This window comes from Triticum aestivum, chromosome 1A (assembly GCF_018294505.1).
Source record: "Triticum aestivum cultivar Chinese Spring chromosome 1A, IWGSC CS RefSeq v2.1, whole genome shotgun sequence".
Taxonomy (NCBI): Eukaryota; Viridiplantae; Streptophyta; class Magnoliopsida; order Poales; family Poaceae; genus Triticum; species Triticum aestivum.
Genome location: NC_057794.1, coordinates 304,402,820 through 304,414,228, shown reverse-complemented (window position 1 = coordinate 304,414,228; position 11,409 = coordinate 304,402,820).

Here is an 11,409-nt window from a genome sequence, read left to right as displayed (position 1 = left end):
TTTTTCGTCCATTGTGGCGCAAGTTTTATTACAAGCCTCTTACAAACCGGAGCTTCTCTCAAAGAAGCCTCGTGGTTCTGATAGGGAAACGTGTCCCCCTTGTGGGCGAAACGTAATCACTGCCTCTTTTCACCTTGTATTTTCTTCTACGGGCAACATGGAACGATAGGATATCTGTGCTGAAATTTAAACTTATTCAGGGTTTGTTTGGCCTTTTTATACACTAATTGAGTTTCCTAGGCATTTAATGTCCATAATTCAAATCTGAACTACAAATACATGCTCTAGTTCACCAAAATGGCTAGAAAAAATATACATGTGTCCTTGGGTGCATGTTTAGGTCCCATGCCAGGAATGGGAATGAATTACAACCGTACTGGTGTCATGCCTCAAACTCAAACATTTCGAATCTTGGTTTTTAAGTCCCCATAAATCCCAAACTCACCAGAAAGTCATCAAAGGTGGCATGGTGTCACGTCATGGCACATATATGTCGTGGTAAAAACATTGTCCAATTTGGGCCAAGCTTTATTACAAACCTCTTACAAAAACTGGAGCTTCTCTCAAAGAAGCCTCATGGTTCTGATATTGAAACATGTTCCCCTTGTGGGCGAAAAGTAATCACTGCCTCTTTTTGCCTTGTATTTTCTTCCACGGGCGACATGGAACCACAGGATATCCGTTCTGAAATTTAAACTTATTCATGGTTCGTTTGGCCTTTTTATACACTAATTGAGTTTCCTAGGCATTTAATGTCCATAATTCAAATTTGAACTACAAATACATGCTCCGGTTCACCAAAATGGCTAGAAAAATTATACATGTGTCCTTGGGTGCATGTTTAGGTCTCATGCCAGGAATGGGAACGAATTATAATCGTACCGGTGTCCTGGCTCTTCCTCAAACATTTTGAATCTCGGTTTTGAAGTCCCCATAAATCCTAAACTCACCAGAAAGTCATCAAAGGTGGCAAGGTGTCATGTCATGGCACATATATGTCATGGTAAAAACATTGCCAATTTGGGCCAAGCTTTATTACAAACCTCTTACAAACTGGAGCATGTCGCAAGAACCCTCGTGGTTTCGATAGGGAAACGTGTCCCCTTGTGGGCCAAACGATAATCACTCCCTCTTCTAGCCTCGTATTTTCTTCTACATGCTACATGGAATAACTGGAGATTCGCGCTGAACTTTGAAATTATTCAGGGTTCGTTTGACCTTTTTTATTCATTATTTGAGTTTTCTAGGCATTTAATGTCCATCATTCAAATCCGAACTACAAATACATGCTCCATTGCACCAAAATGGCTAGAAAAAACGTACATGTTTCCTTGGGGTGCATGTTTAGGTCCCATGAAACGAATGAGAACGAATTCAACCGTCTCGCCATCCTGGCCTGGCCACAAAAATTGTGAATCTCGGTTTTTAAATGTCTGTAAATCCAAAACTCACCAGGAAATCATGAAACTTGGCATGGTGTCACTACATGGTATATATAATTGTCCAATTTGGGCGAAGCTATATTACAAGCCTTTTACAAACTGGAGCCCGTCGCAACCCTCGTGGTTCCAGTAGGGAAACATGCCCATCTTGTGGGCGAAGAGATAATCGATGCCTCTTCTCGCCTTGAACTTTGTTTTCTACAGGCAACATAGAATAACAGGAGTGTCGGGCTGAAATTTGAAACTGTTTAGGGTTCGTTTGGCCATTGTATATATATATTACTAATTACTAGGTTTTCTATGCATTTAATGTAGTCCATAATTCAAATTTGAACTACAACCACATGCTCCAGTGAAGCAAAATGGGTGGGAAATCGTACATGTGTCATTGGGTGCATGTTTAGGTCTCGTTTAAGGAATGAGAATGAATTGCAAACTTGTCGTCGTCCTGAAACAATAAGAATCTCGGTTTTTAAATCCCAGTAAATAAAAAAGTCACCCAAAAAACATGAAACTTGGCATGGTTTCATGACATGGCACATATATGTCGTCATAAAAAAATCGTCCAGTTTGAGAAGAGGCGCACACATTAGTAGCCAACGAAGTCCTTTTTGAAACCAAAAGCTGACACGTTAATATCGCAAACGATTGTATTATATTTACCGTGTCGAAAATTAACCATACTCGGTGGCATGCATGCAGCTGTTTGATTAGACAGGACGAGCGCGAGAAGTCTATCGTGCAACTTCGACGGGACGCGTGCGAGCAGTCCGCCGCGCAGGCTCGACAAGACACATGCATCCTATCCACCTCGCAGACTCGACGGGACACGTGCGAGAAGCAAGGCCGCCCATGCTCACTGGGAAGCGAACACTTTGACCTCCATGCACCAGCCGCCGCTCGCCTCTCTCACAACTTCTTCATTAATGGGTTAATTAAAGCACCTGGACGGAGGGTGTTTGCTTGTGATCCCATGGTAGCATTTGCTTTGTTCGTGTTTTCAACTAGTATTCCGCCCTAATTTAAATTGGCACATAGGGCAACGGATAATACGACCACAAATAAAATGGCAACGTATAATACGACGGCAAATTTACAATGGCGCACATAATAAATGTCTTACATATTCCGGATAATTTAAAATGCCACATGCGGCAAAGCCCAGAAGACACAGGGGCAAGAGAAAAAGGAAATTGCGGACAACGATCCGGGTCGCTACTGTCTCTACTCGTCGATGGATCGCTGATACGTCTCCAACGTATCTATATTTTTTTATTGTTCCATGCTATTATATTATCCATCTAGGATGTTTTATATGCATTTGTATGCTATTTTATATGATTTTTGGGACTAACCTATTAACCTAGAGCCCAGTGCCAGTTTCTGTTTTTTCCTTGTTTTTGAGTTTTACAGAAAAGGAATACCAAACGGATTCCAATGGACGTGCCAATTTTTGTCAATTTTTTATGGACCAAAAGAAGCCCCCAGAGTAAAAGAGTTGGGCCAGAAGAGTCCCGGGCCGTCCACGAGGGTGGGGGGCACACCCAACCCCCCGGGTGCGCTGCCCTATCTCGTGGACGACTCGGGGACCCCCCTGACTTGTTCCTGACGCCAAAAAATCCTATAAATACAGAAACCTCCAGAAAATAACCAAGATCAGGAGTTCCGCCGTAACAAACCTCTATAGCCACCAAAAACCAATCGAGACCCTCTTCCGGCACCCTGACGGAGGGGGATCTATCACCGGTGGCCATCTTCTTCATCCTGGTGCTCTTCGTGACGACGAGGGAGTAGTTCACCCTTGGGTGTGAGGGTATGTACCAGTAGCTATGTGTTTGATCTCTCTCTCTCTCTCTCGTGTTCTTGATTTGGCACAATCTTGATGTATCGCGAGCTTTGCTATTATAGTTGGATCTTATGATGTTTCTCCCTCTCTACTCTTTTGTAATGAATCAAGTTTTCCCTTTGAAGTTATCTTATCATATTGAGTCTTTAAGGATTTGAGAACACTTGATGTATGTCTTGCATGTGCTTGATACGTCTCCAACGTATCTATAATTTTTGATTGCTCCATGCTATATTATCTATTGTTTTGGACATTATTGGGCTTTATTATCCACTTCTATATTATTTTTGGGACTAACCTATTAACCAGAGGCCCAGCCCAGAATTGCTGTTTTTTTGCCTATTTTAGGGTTTTGAAGAAAAGGAGTATCAAACGGAGTCCAAACAGAATGAAACCTTCGGGAACGTGATTTTCTCACCGAACATGATCCAGGAGACTTGGACCCTATGTCAAGACACAAAAGAGGAGGCCACGAGGTAGGGGGCGTGCCTACCCCCCCAGGCGCGCCCTCCACCCTCGTGGGGCCCCTGTTGCTCCACCGACGTACTCCTTCCTCCTATATATACCTACATACCCCCAAACGATCAGATACGGAGCCAAAACCCTAATTCCACCGCCGCAACTTTTTGTATCCACGAGATCCCATCTTGGGGCCTGTTCCGGAGCTCCGTCGGAGGGGGCATCGATCACGGAGGGCTTCTACATCATCAGCATAGCCCCTCCGATGAAGTGTGAGTAGTTCACCTCAGACCTACGGGTCCATAGTTATTAGCTAGATGGCTTCTTCTCTCTTTTTGGATCTCAATACAATGTTCTCCCCCTCTCTTATGGAGATCTATTCGATGTAATCTTCTTTTTGCGGTGTGTTTGTTGAGACCGATGAATTGTGGGTTTATGATCAAGTCTATCTATGAACAATATTCGAATCTTCTCTGAATTCTTTTACGTATGATTGGTTATCATTGCAAGTCTCTTCGAATTATCAATTTGGTTTGGCCTACTAGATTGATCTTTCTTGCAATGGGAGAAGTGCTTAGCTTTGGGTTTAATCTTGCGGTGTCCTTTCCCAGTGACAGTAGGGGCAGCAAGGCACGTATTGTATTGTTGCCATCAAGGATAACAAGATGGGGTTTTCATCATATTGCATGAGTCTATCCCTCTACATCATGTCATCTTGCTTAAAGCGTTACTCTATTTTCATTAACTTAATACTCTAGATGCATGCTGGATAGCGGTCGATGAGTGGAGTAATAGTAGTGGATGCAGGCAGGAGTCGGTCTACTTGTCTCGGACGTGATGCCTATATACATGATCATGCCTAGATATTCTCATAACTATGCTCAATTCTGTCAATTGCTCAACAGTAATTTGTTCACCCACCGTAGAATACTTATGCTCTTGAGAGAAGCCACTAGTGAAACATATGGCCCCCAGGTCTATCTTCATCATATTACTTTGCATCTTTATCATAAAAATACCAAAAATATTATCTTATCATATCTATCAGATCTCACTCTCGTAAGTGGCCATGTAGGGATTGACAACCCCTTATCGCGTTGGTTGCGAGGATTTATTTGTTTTGTGCAGGTACGAGGGACTCGCGCGTAGCCTCCTACTGGATTGATACCTTGGTTCTCAAAAACTGAGGGAAATACTTACGCTACTCTGCTTCATCATCCCTTCCTCTTCGGGGAAAAACCAACGCAGTGCTCAAGAAGTAGCAGTGCTTATCTGTGATGACAATGGGATATTCACGTGATCCACTTGATGTATGTTTTGGTGATCAACTTGCGAGTTCTGTGACCTTGTGAACTTATGCACGGGGGTTGGCCCATGTTTTCATCTTCACTCTCCGGTAGAAACTTTGGGGCACTCTTTGAAGTTCTTTGTGTTGGTTGAATAGATGAATTTGAGATTATGTGAAGCATATCGTATAATCCTACCAGTGGATACTTGAGGTGACATTAGAGTTTTGGTTGATTTGTGTCTTAAGGTGTTATTCTAGTACGAACTCTAGGATAGATTGAACGGAAATAATACCTTCGTGTTATTTTACTACGGCCTCTTGAATAGATCGACCAGAAAGGATAACTTTGAGGTGGTTTCATACCCTACAATAATCTCTTCGTTTGTTCTCCGCTATTAGTGACTTTGGAGTGACTCTTTGTTGCATGTTGAGGGATTGTTATATGATCCAATTATGTTATTATTGTTGAGAGAATTTGCACTAGTGAAAGTATGAACCCTGGGCCTTGTTTCGAAGCATTGCAATACCGTTTTCCCTCACTTTTATCATTAGTTACCTTGCTGTTTTTATAATTTTAGATTACAAAAACCTATATCTACCATCCATATTGCAGTTGTATCACCATCTCTTCGTCGAACTAGTGCACCTATACAATTTACCATTGTATTGGGTGTGTTGGGGACACAAGAGACTCTTTGTTATTTGGTTGCTGGAATGTTTGAGAGAGACCATCTTCATCCTATGCCTCCCACGGATTGATAAACTTTAGGTCATCCACTTGAGGGAAATTTGCTACTGTCCTACAAACCTCTGCACTTGGAGGCCCAACAACGTCTACAAGAAGAAGGTTGTGTAGTAGACGTCAAGCTCTTTTCTGGCACCGTTGCCAGGGAGGTTAGTGCTTGAAGGTATATCTTTAGATCTTGCAGTCGAATCTTTTTAGTTTCTTGTTTTATCACTAGTCTAGTCTATAAAAGAAAACTACGAAAAATGGAATTGAGGTTGCCTCATATGCTTCATCTTTTTAATGTCTTTCGTGAAAATAAGGATTCCGATAATTGTGCCAAAGTGTTAGAAGAAGAATGCATTAAAATGTTTGGCACTAAATCTTTGAATGATGAGAATGATTGCAATGTTGTTAGTATGAATTCTTTGAATATCCATGATGCTAATGATTTTGAATCTAATATTAAAGAATTTATCACTTTGCAAAAGAATTTCAATGCTTTGATTGAAGAAAAATTGCTTAAGATTGATGAGTTGGCTAGGAACGTTGATAGAATTTCTCTTGATGTTGATTCTTTGAAACTTAGATCTACTCCACCTAAGCATGATATCAATGAGTCTCTCAAAGCCATGAGAATTTCCATTGATGAGTGCAAAGAAAGAACGGCTAGAATGCGTGCTAAGAAAGATGCCTTTATAAGAGCGTGTTCCTCTAGTTCCTATGAAAATAAAGATGAAGATCTAAAAGTTATTGACGTGTCCCCTATTAAATCTTTGTTTTGCAATATGAATCTTAATAATGATGGGACTGAATACGATCCACCTTTACCTAGAAGGCGTTCCAAGAATTCGGAGCTTTTAGATCTTGATGCTAAAATTGATGAAAGTGGGATTGAAGAAATTAAAACCCTAGATGTTGCTAAACCCACTATTTTGGATTTCAAGGAATTTAATTATGAAAATTGCTCTTTAATTGATTGTATCTCCTTGTTGCAATCTGTGCTAAATTCTCCTCACGCTTATAGTCAAAATAAAGCGTTCACTAAACATATCGTTGATGCCTTGATGCAATCTTATGAGGAAAACCTTGAATTGGAAGTTTCTACCCCTAGAAAACTTTATGATGAGTGGGAACCAACTATTAAAATTAAGAATAAAAATCATGAGTTTTATGCTTTATGTGATTTAGGTGCTAGTGTTTCCACGATTCCAAAGACTTTGTGTGATTTGTTAGGTTTCCGTGATTTTGATGATTGCTCTTTAAACTTGCACCTTGCGGATTCCACTATTAAGAAACCTATGGGAAGAATTAATGATGTTCTTATTGGTGCAAATAGGAATTATGTGCCCATATATTTTATTGTTCTTTACATAGATTGCAATCCTTCATGTCCTATTATTCTTGGTAGACCTTTCCTTAGAACGATTGGTGCAATTATTGATATGAAGGAAGGAAATATTAGATTCCAATTTCCGTTAAGGAAATGCATGGAACAATTTCCTAGAACGAAAATTAAATTACCTTATGAATCTATTATGAGAGCCACTTATGGATTGCCTACCAAAGATGGCAATACCTAGATCTATCCTTGCTTTTTATGCCTAGCTAGGGGCGTTAAACGATAGCGCTTGTTGGGAGGCAACCCAATTTTATTTTATTCATTGCTTTTTGCTCCTGTTTAGTAATAAATAATTTATCTAGCCTCTGTTTAGGTTGTGTTTTTTGTGTTTAATTAGTGTTTGTGCCAAGTAGAACCGTTGGGAAGACTTGGGGAAAGTCTTGATATCTTGCTGTAAAAAAACAGAAACTTTAGCGCTCACGAGAACTGCTGCCATTTTTATTTCGAAAGCGCTATTTAGTTAATTATTTTGCAGATGATTAATAGATAAATTCCTCATGTCCAGCAATTTATTTTAGAATTTTTGGGGTTCCAGATCTTGCGCTAGCTACAGATTACTACAGATTGTTCTGTTTTTGACAGATTCTGTTTTTCGTGTGTTGTTTGCTTATTTTGATGAATCTATGGCTAGTAAAATAGTTTATAAACCATAGAGAAGTTGGAATACAGTAGGTTTAACACCAATATAAATAAAGAATGAGTTCATTACAGTACCTTGAGGTGGTCTTTTGTTTTCTTTCGCTAACGGAGCTCACGAGATTTTCTACTTTGAGTTTTGTGTTGTGAAGTTTTCAAGTTTTGGGTAAAGATTTGATGGATTATGGAACAAGGAGTGGCAAGAGCCTAAGCTTGGGTATGCCCATGGCACCCCGAAGATAATCTAAGGACACCTAAAAGCCAAAGCTTGGGGATGCCCCGGAAGGCATCCCCTCTTTTCGTCTACTTCTATCGGTAACTTTACTTGGAGCTATATTTTTATTCACGACATGATATGTGTTTTGCTTGGAGCGTCTTGTATGATTTGAGTCTTTTCTTTTTAGTTTACCACAATCATCCTTGCTGTACACACCTTTTTAGAGAGACATACATGATTTGGAATTTGTTAGAATACTCTATGTGCTTCGCTTATATCATTTGAGTTATATAGTTTTGCTCTAGTACTTCACTTATATCTTTTAGAGCACGATGGTGGATTTGTTTTATAGAAACTATTGATCTCTCATGATTCACTTAGATTATTTTGAGAGTCTTAAATAGCATGGTAATCTGCTTAAATAATCCTAATATACTAGGTGTTCAAGATGAATAATTTTTTTTCTTATGAGTGTTTTGAATACTAAGAGAAGTTTGATGCTTGATGATTGTTTTGAGATATGGAGGTAATAATATCAAAGTCGTGCTAGTTGAGTAGTTGTGAATTTGAGAAATGCTTGTGTTGAAGTTTGCAAGTCCCATAGCATGCACGTGTGGTAAACGTTGTGTAACAAATTTGAAACGTGAGGTGTTATTTGATTGTCTTCCTTATGAGTGGCGGTCGGGGACGAGCGATGGTCTTTTCCTACCAATCTATCCCCCTAGGAGCATGCGCGTAGTGCTTTGGTTTTTGATGACTTGTAGATTTTTGCAATAAGTATGTGAGTTCTTTGTGACTAATGTTGAGTCCATGGATTATACGCACTCTCACCCTTCCATCATTGCTAGCCTCTTCGGTACCGTGCATTGCCCTTTCTCACATTGTGAGTTGGTGCAAACTTCACCGGTGCATCCAAACCCCGTGATATGATACGCTCTTTCACACATAAACCTCCTTATATCTTCCTGAAAACAGCCACCATACCTACCTATTATGGCATTTCCATAGCCATTCCGAGATATATTGTCATGCAACTTTCCACCATTCCGTTCATCATGACACATTCATCATTGTCATATTGCTTAGCATGATCATGTAGTTGACATAGTATTTGTGGCAAAGCCACCGTTCATAATTCTTTCATACATGTCACTCTTGATTCATTGCATATCCCGGTACACCACTGGAGGCATTCATATAGAGTCATATCTTGTTCTAAGTATCGAGTTGTAATCATTGAGTTGTAAATAATAGAAGTGTGATGATCATCATTCATAGAGCATTGTCCCAAATAAAAAAAGAAAGGCCAAATAAAAAAAGGCCAAATAAATAAGTAAATAAAGAAGGGACAATGCTACTATCCTTTTTCCACACTTGTGCTTCAAAGTAGTACCATAATCTTCATGATAGAGAGTCTTTTGTCGTGTCACTTTCATATACTAGTGGGAATTTTTCATTATAGAACTTGGCTTGTATATTCCAACAATGGGCCTCCTCAAGTGCCCTAGGTCTTCGTGAGTAAGCAAATTGGATGCACACCCACTTAGTTTCTTTTGTTGAGCTTTCATACATTTATAGCTCTAGTGCATCCGTTGCATGGAAATCCCTACTCCTTGCATTAACATCAATCGATGGGCATCTCCATAGCCCGTTGATTAGCCTCGTTGATGTGACACTATCTCCTTTTTTGTCTTCTCCACATAACCCCCATCATCATATTCTATTCCACCCATAGTGTTATATCCATGGCTCGCGCTCATGTATTGCGTGAAAGTTTATAGGTTTGAGATTACTAAAGTATGAAACAGTTGTTGGCTTGTCATCGGGGTTGTGCATGATGAGAGCATTCTTGTGTGACGAAAATGGAGCATGACTAAACTATATGATTTTGTAGGGATGAACTTTCTTTGGACATGTTATTTTGAGAGGACATAATTGCTTAGTTAGTATGCTTGAAGTATTATTATTTTTATGTCAATATGAACTTTTATCTTGAATCTTTCGAATCTGAATATTCGTACCACAATTAAGAAGAATTACATTAAAATTATGCCAAGTAGCACTCCGCATCAAAAATTCTGTTTTTATCATTTACCTACTCGAGGACGAGCAGGAATTAAGCTTGGGGATGCTTGATATGTCTCCAACGTATCTATAATTTTTGATTGATCCATGCTATATTATCTACTGTTTTGGACATTATTGGGATTTATTATCCACTTTTATATTATTTGTGGGACTAACCTATTAACCGGAGGCCCAGCCCAGAATTGATGTTTTTTTTGCCTATTTCAGGGTTTCGAAGAAAAGGAATATCAAACGGAGTCCAAACGGAATGAAACCTTCGGGAACGTGATTTTCTCACCGAACATGATCTAGGAGACTTGGACCCTACGTCAAGACACAAAAGAGGAGGCCACGAGGTAGGGGCGCGCCTACCCCCGGGTGCGCCCTCCACCCTCGTGGGCACCCTGTTGCTCCACCGACGTACTCCTTCCTCCTATATATACCTACGTACCCCCAAATGATCAAATACGGAGCCAAAACCCTAATTCCACCGCCGTAACTTTCTGTATCCACGAGATCCCATCTTGGGGCCTGTTCCGGAGCTCTGCCGAAGGGGGCATCCATCACGGAGGGCTTCTACATCAACACCATAGCCTCTCCGATGAAGTGTGAGTAGTTTAACTCAGACCTTCGGGTCCATAGTTATTAGCTAGATGGTTCTTCTCTCTTTTTGGATCTCAATACAATGTTCTCCCCCTCTCTTGTGGAGATCTATTCGATGTAATCTTCTTTTTGCGGTGTGTTTGTTGACACCGATGAATTGTGGGTTTATGATCAAGATTATCTATGAACAATATTAGAATCTTCTCTGAATTCTTTTATGTATGATTGGTTATCTTTGCAAGTCTCTTCGAATTATTAGTTTGGTTTGGCCTACTAGATTGATCTTTCTCGCAATGGGAGAAGTGCTTGTGGGTTCAATCTTGCGGTGTCCTTTCCCAGTGACAGTAGGGGCAGCAAGGCACGTATTGTATTGTTGCCATCGAGGATAACAAGATGGGGTTTTCATCATATTGCATGAGTCTATCCCTCTACATCATGTCATCTTGCTTAAAGCGTTACTCTGTTTTCATTAACTTAATACTCTAGATGCATGCTGGATAGCGGTCGATGAGTGGATTAATAGTAGTAGATGCAGGCAGGAGTCGGTCTACTTGTCTCGGACGTGATGCCTATATACATGATCATGCCTAGATATTCTCATAACTATGCTCAATTCTGTCAATTGCTCAACAGTAATTTGTTCACCCACCGTAGAATACTTATGCTCTTGAGAGAAGCCACTAGTGAAACCTATGGCCACCGGGTCTATCTTCATCATGTTAATC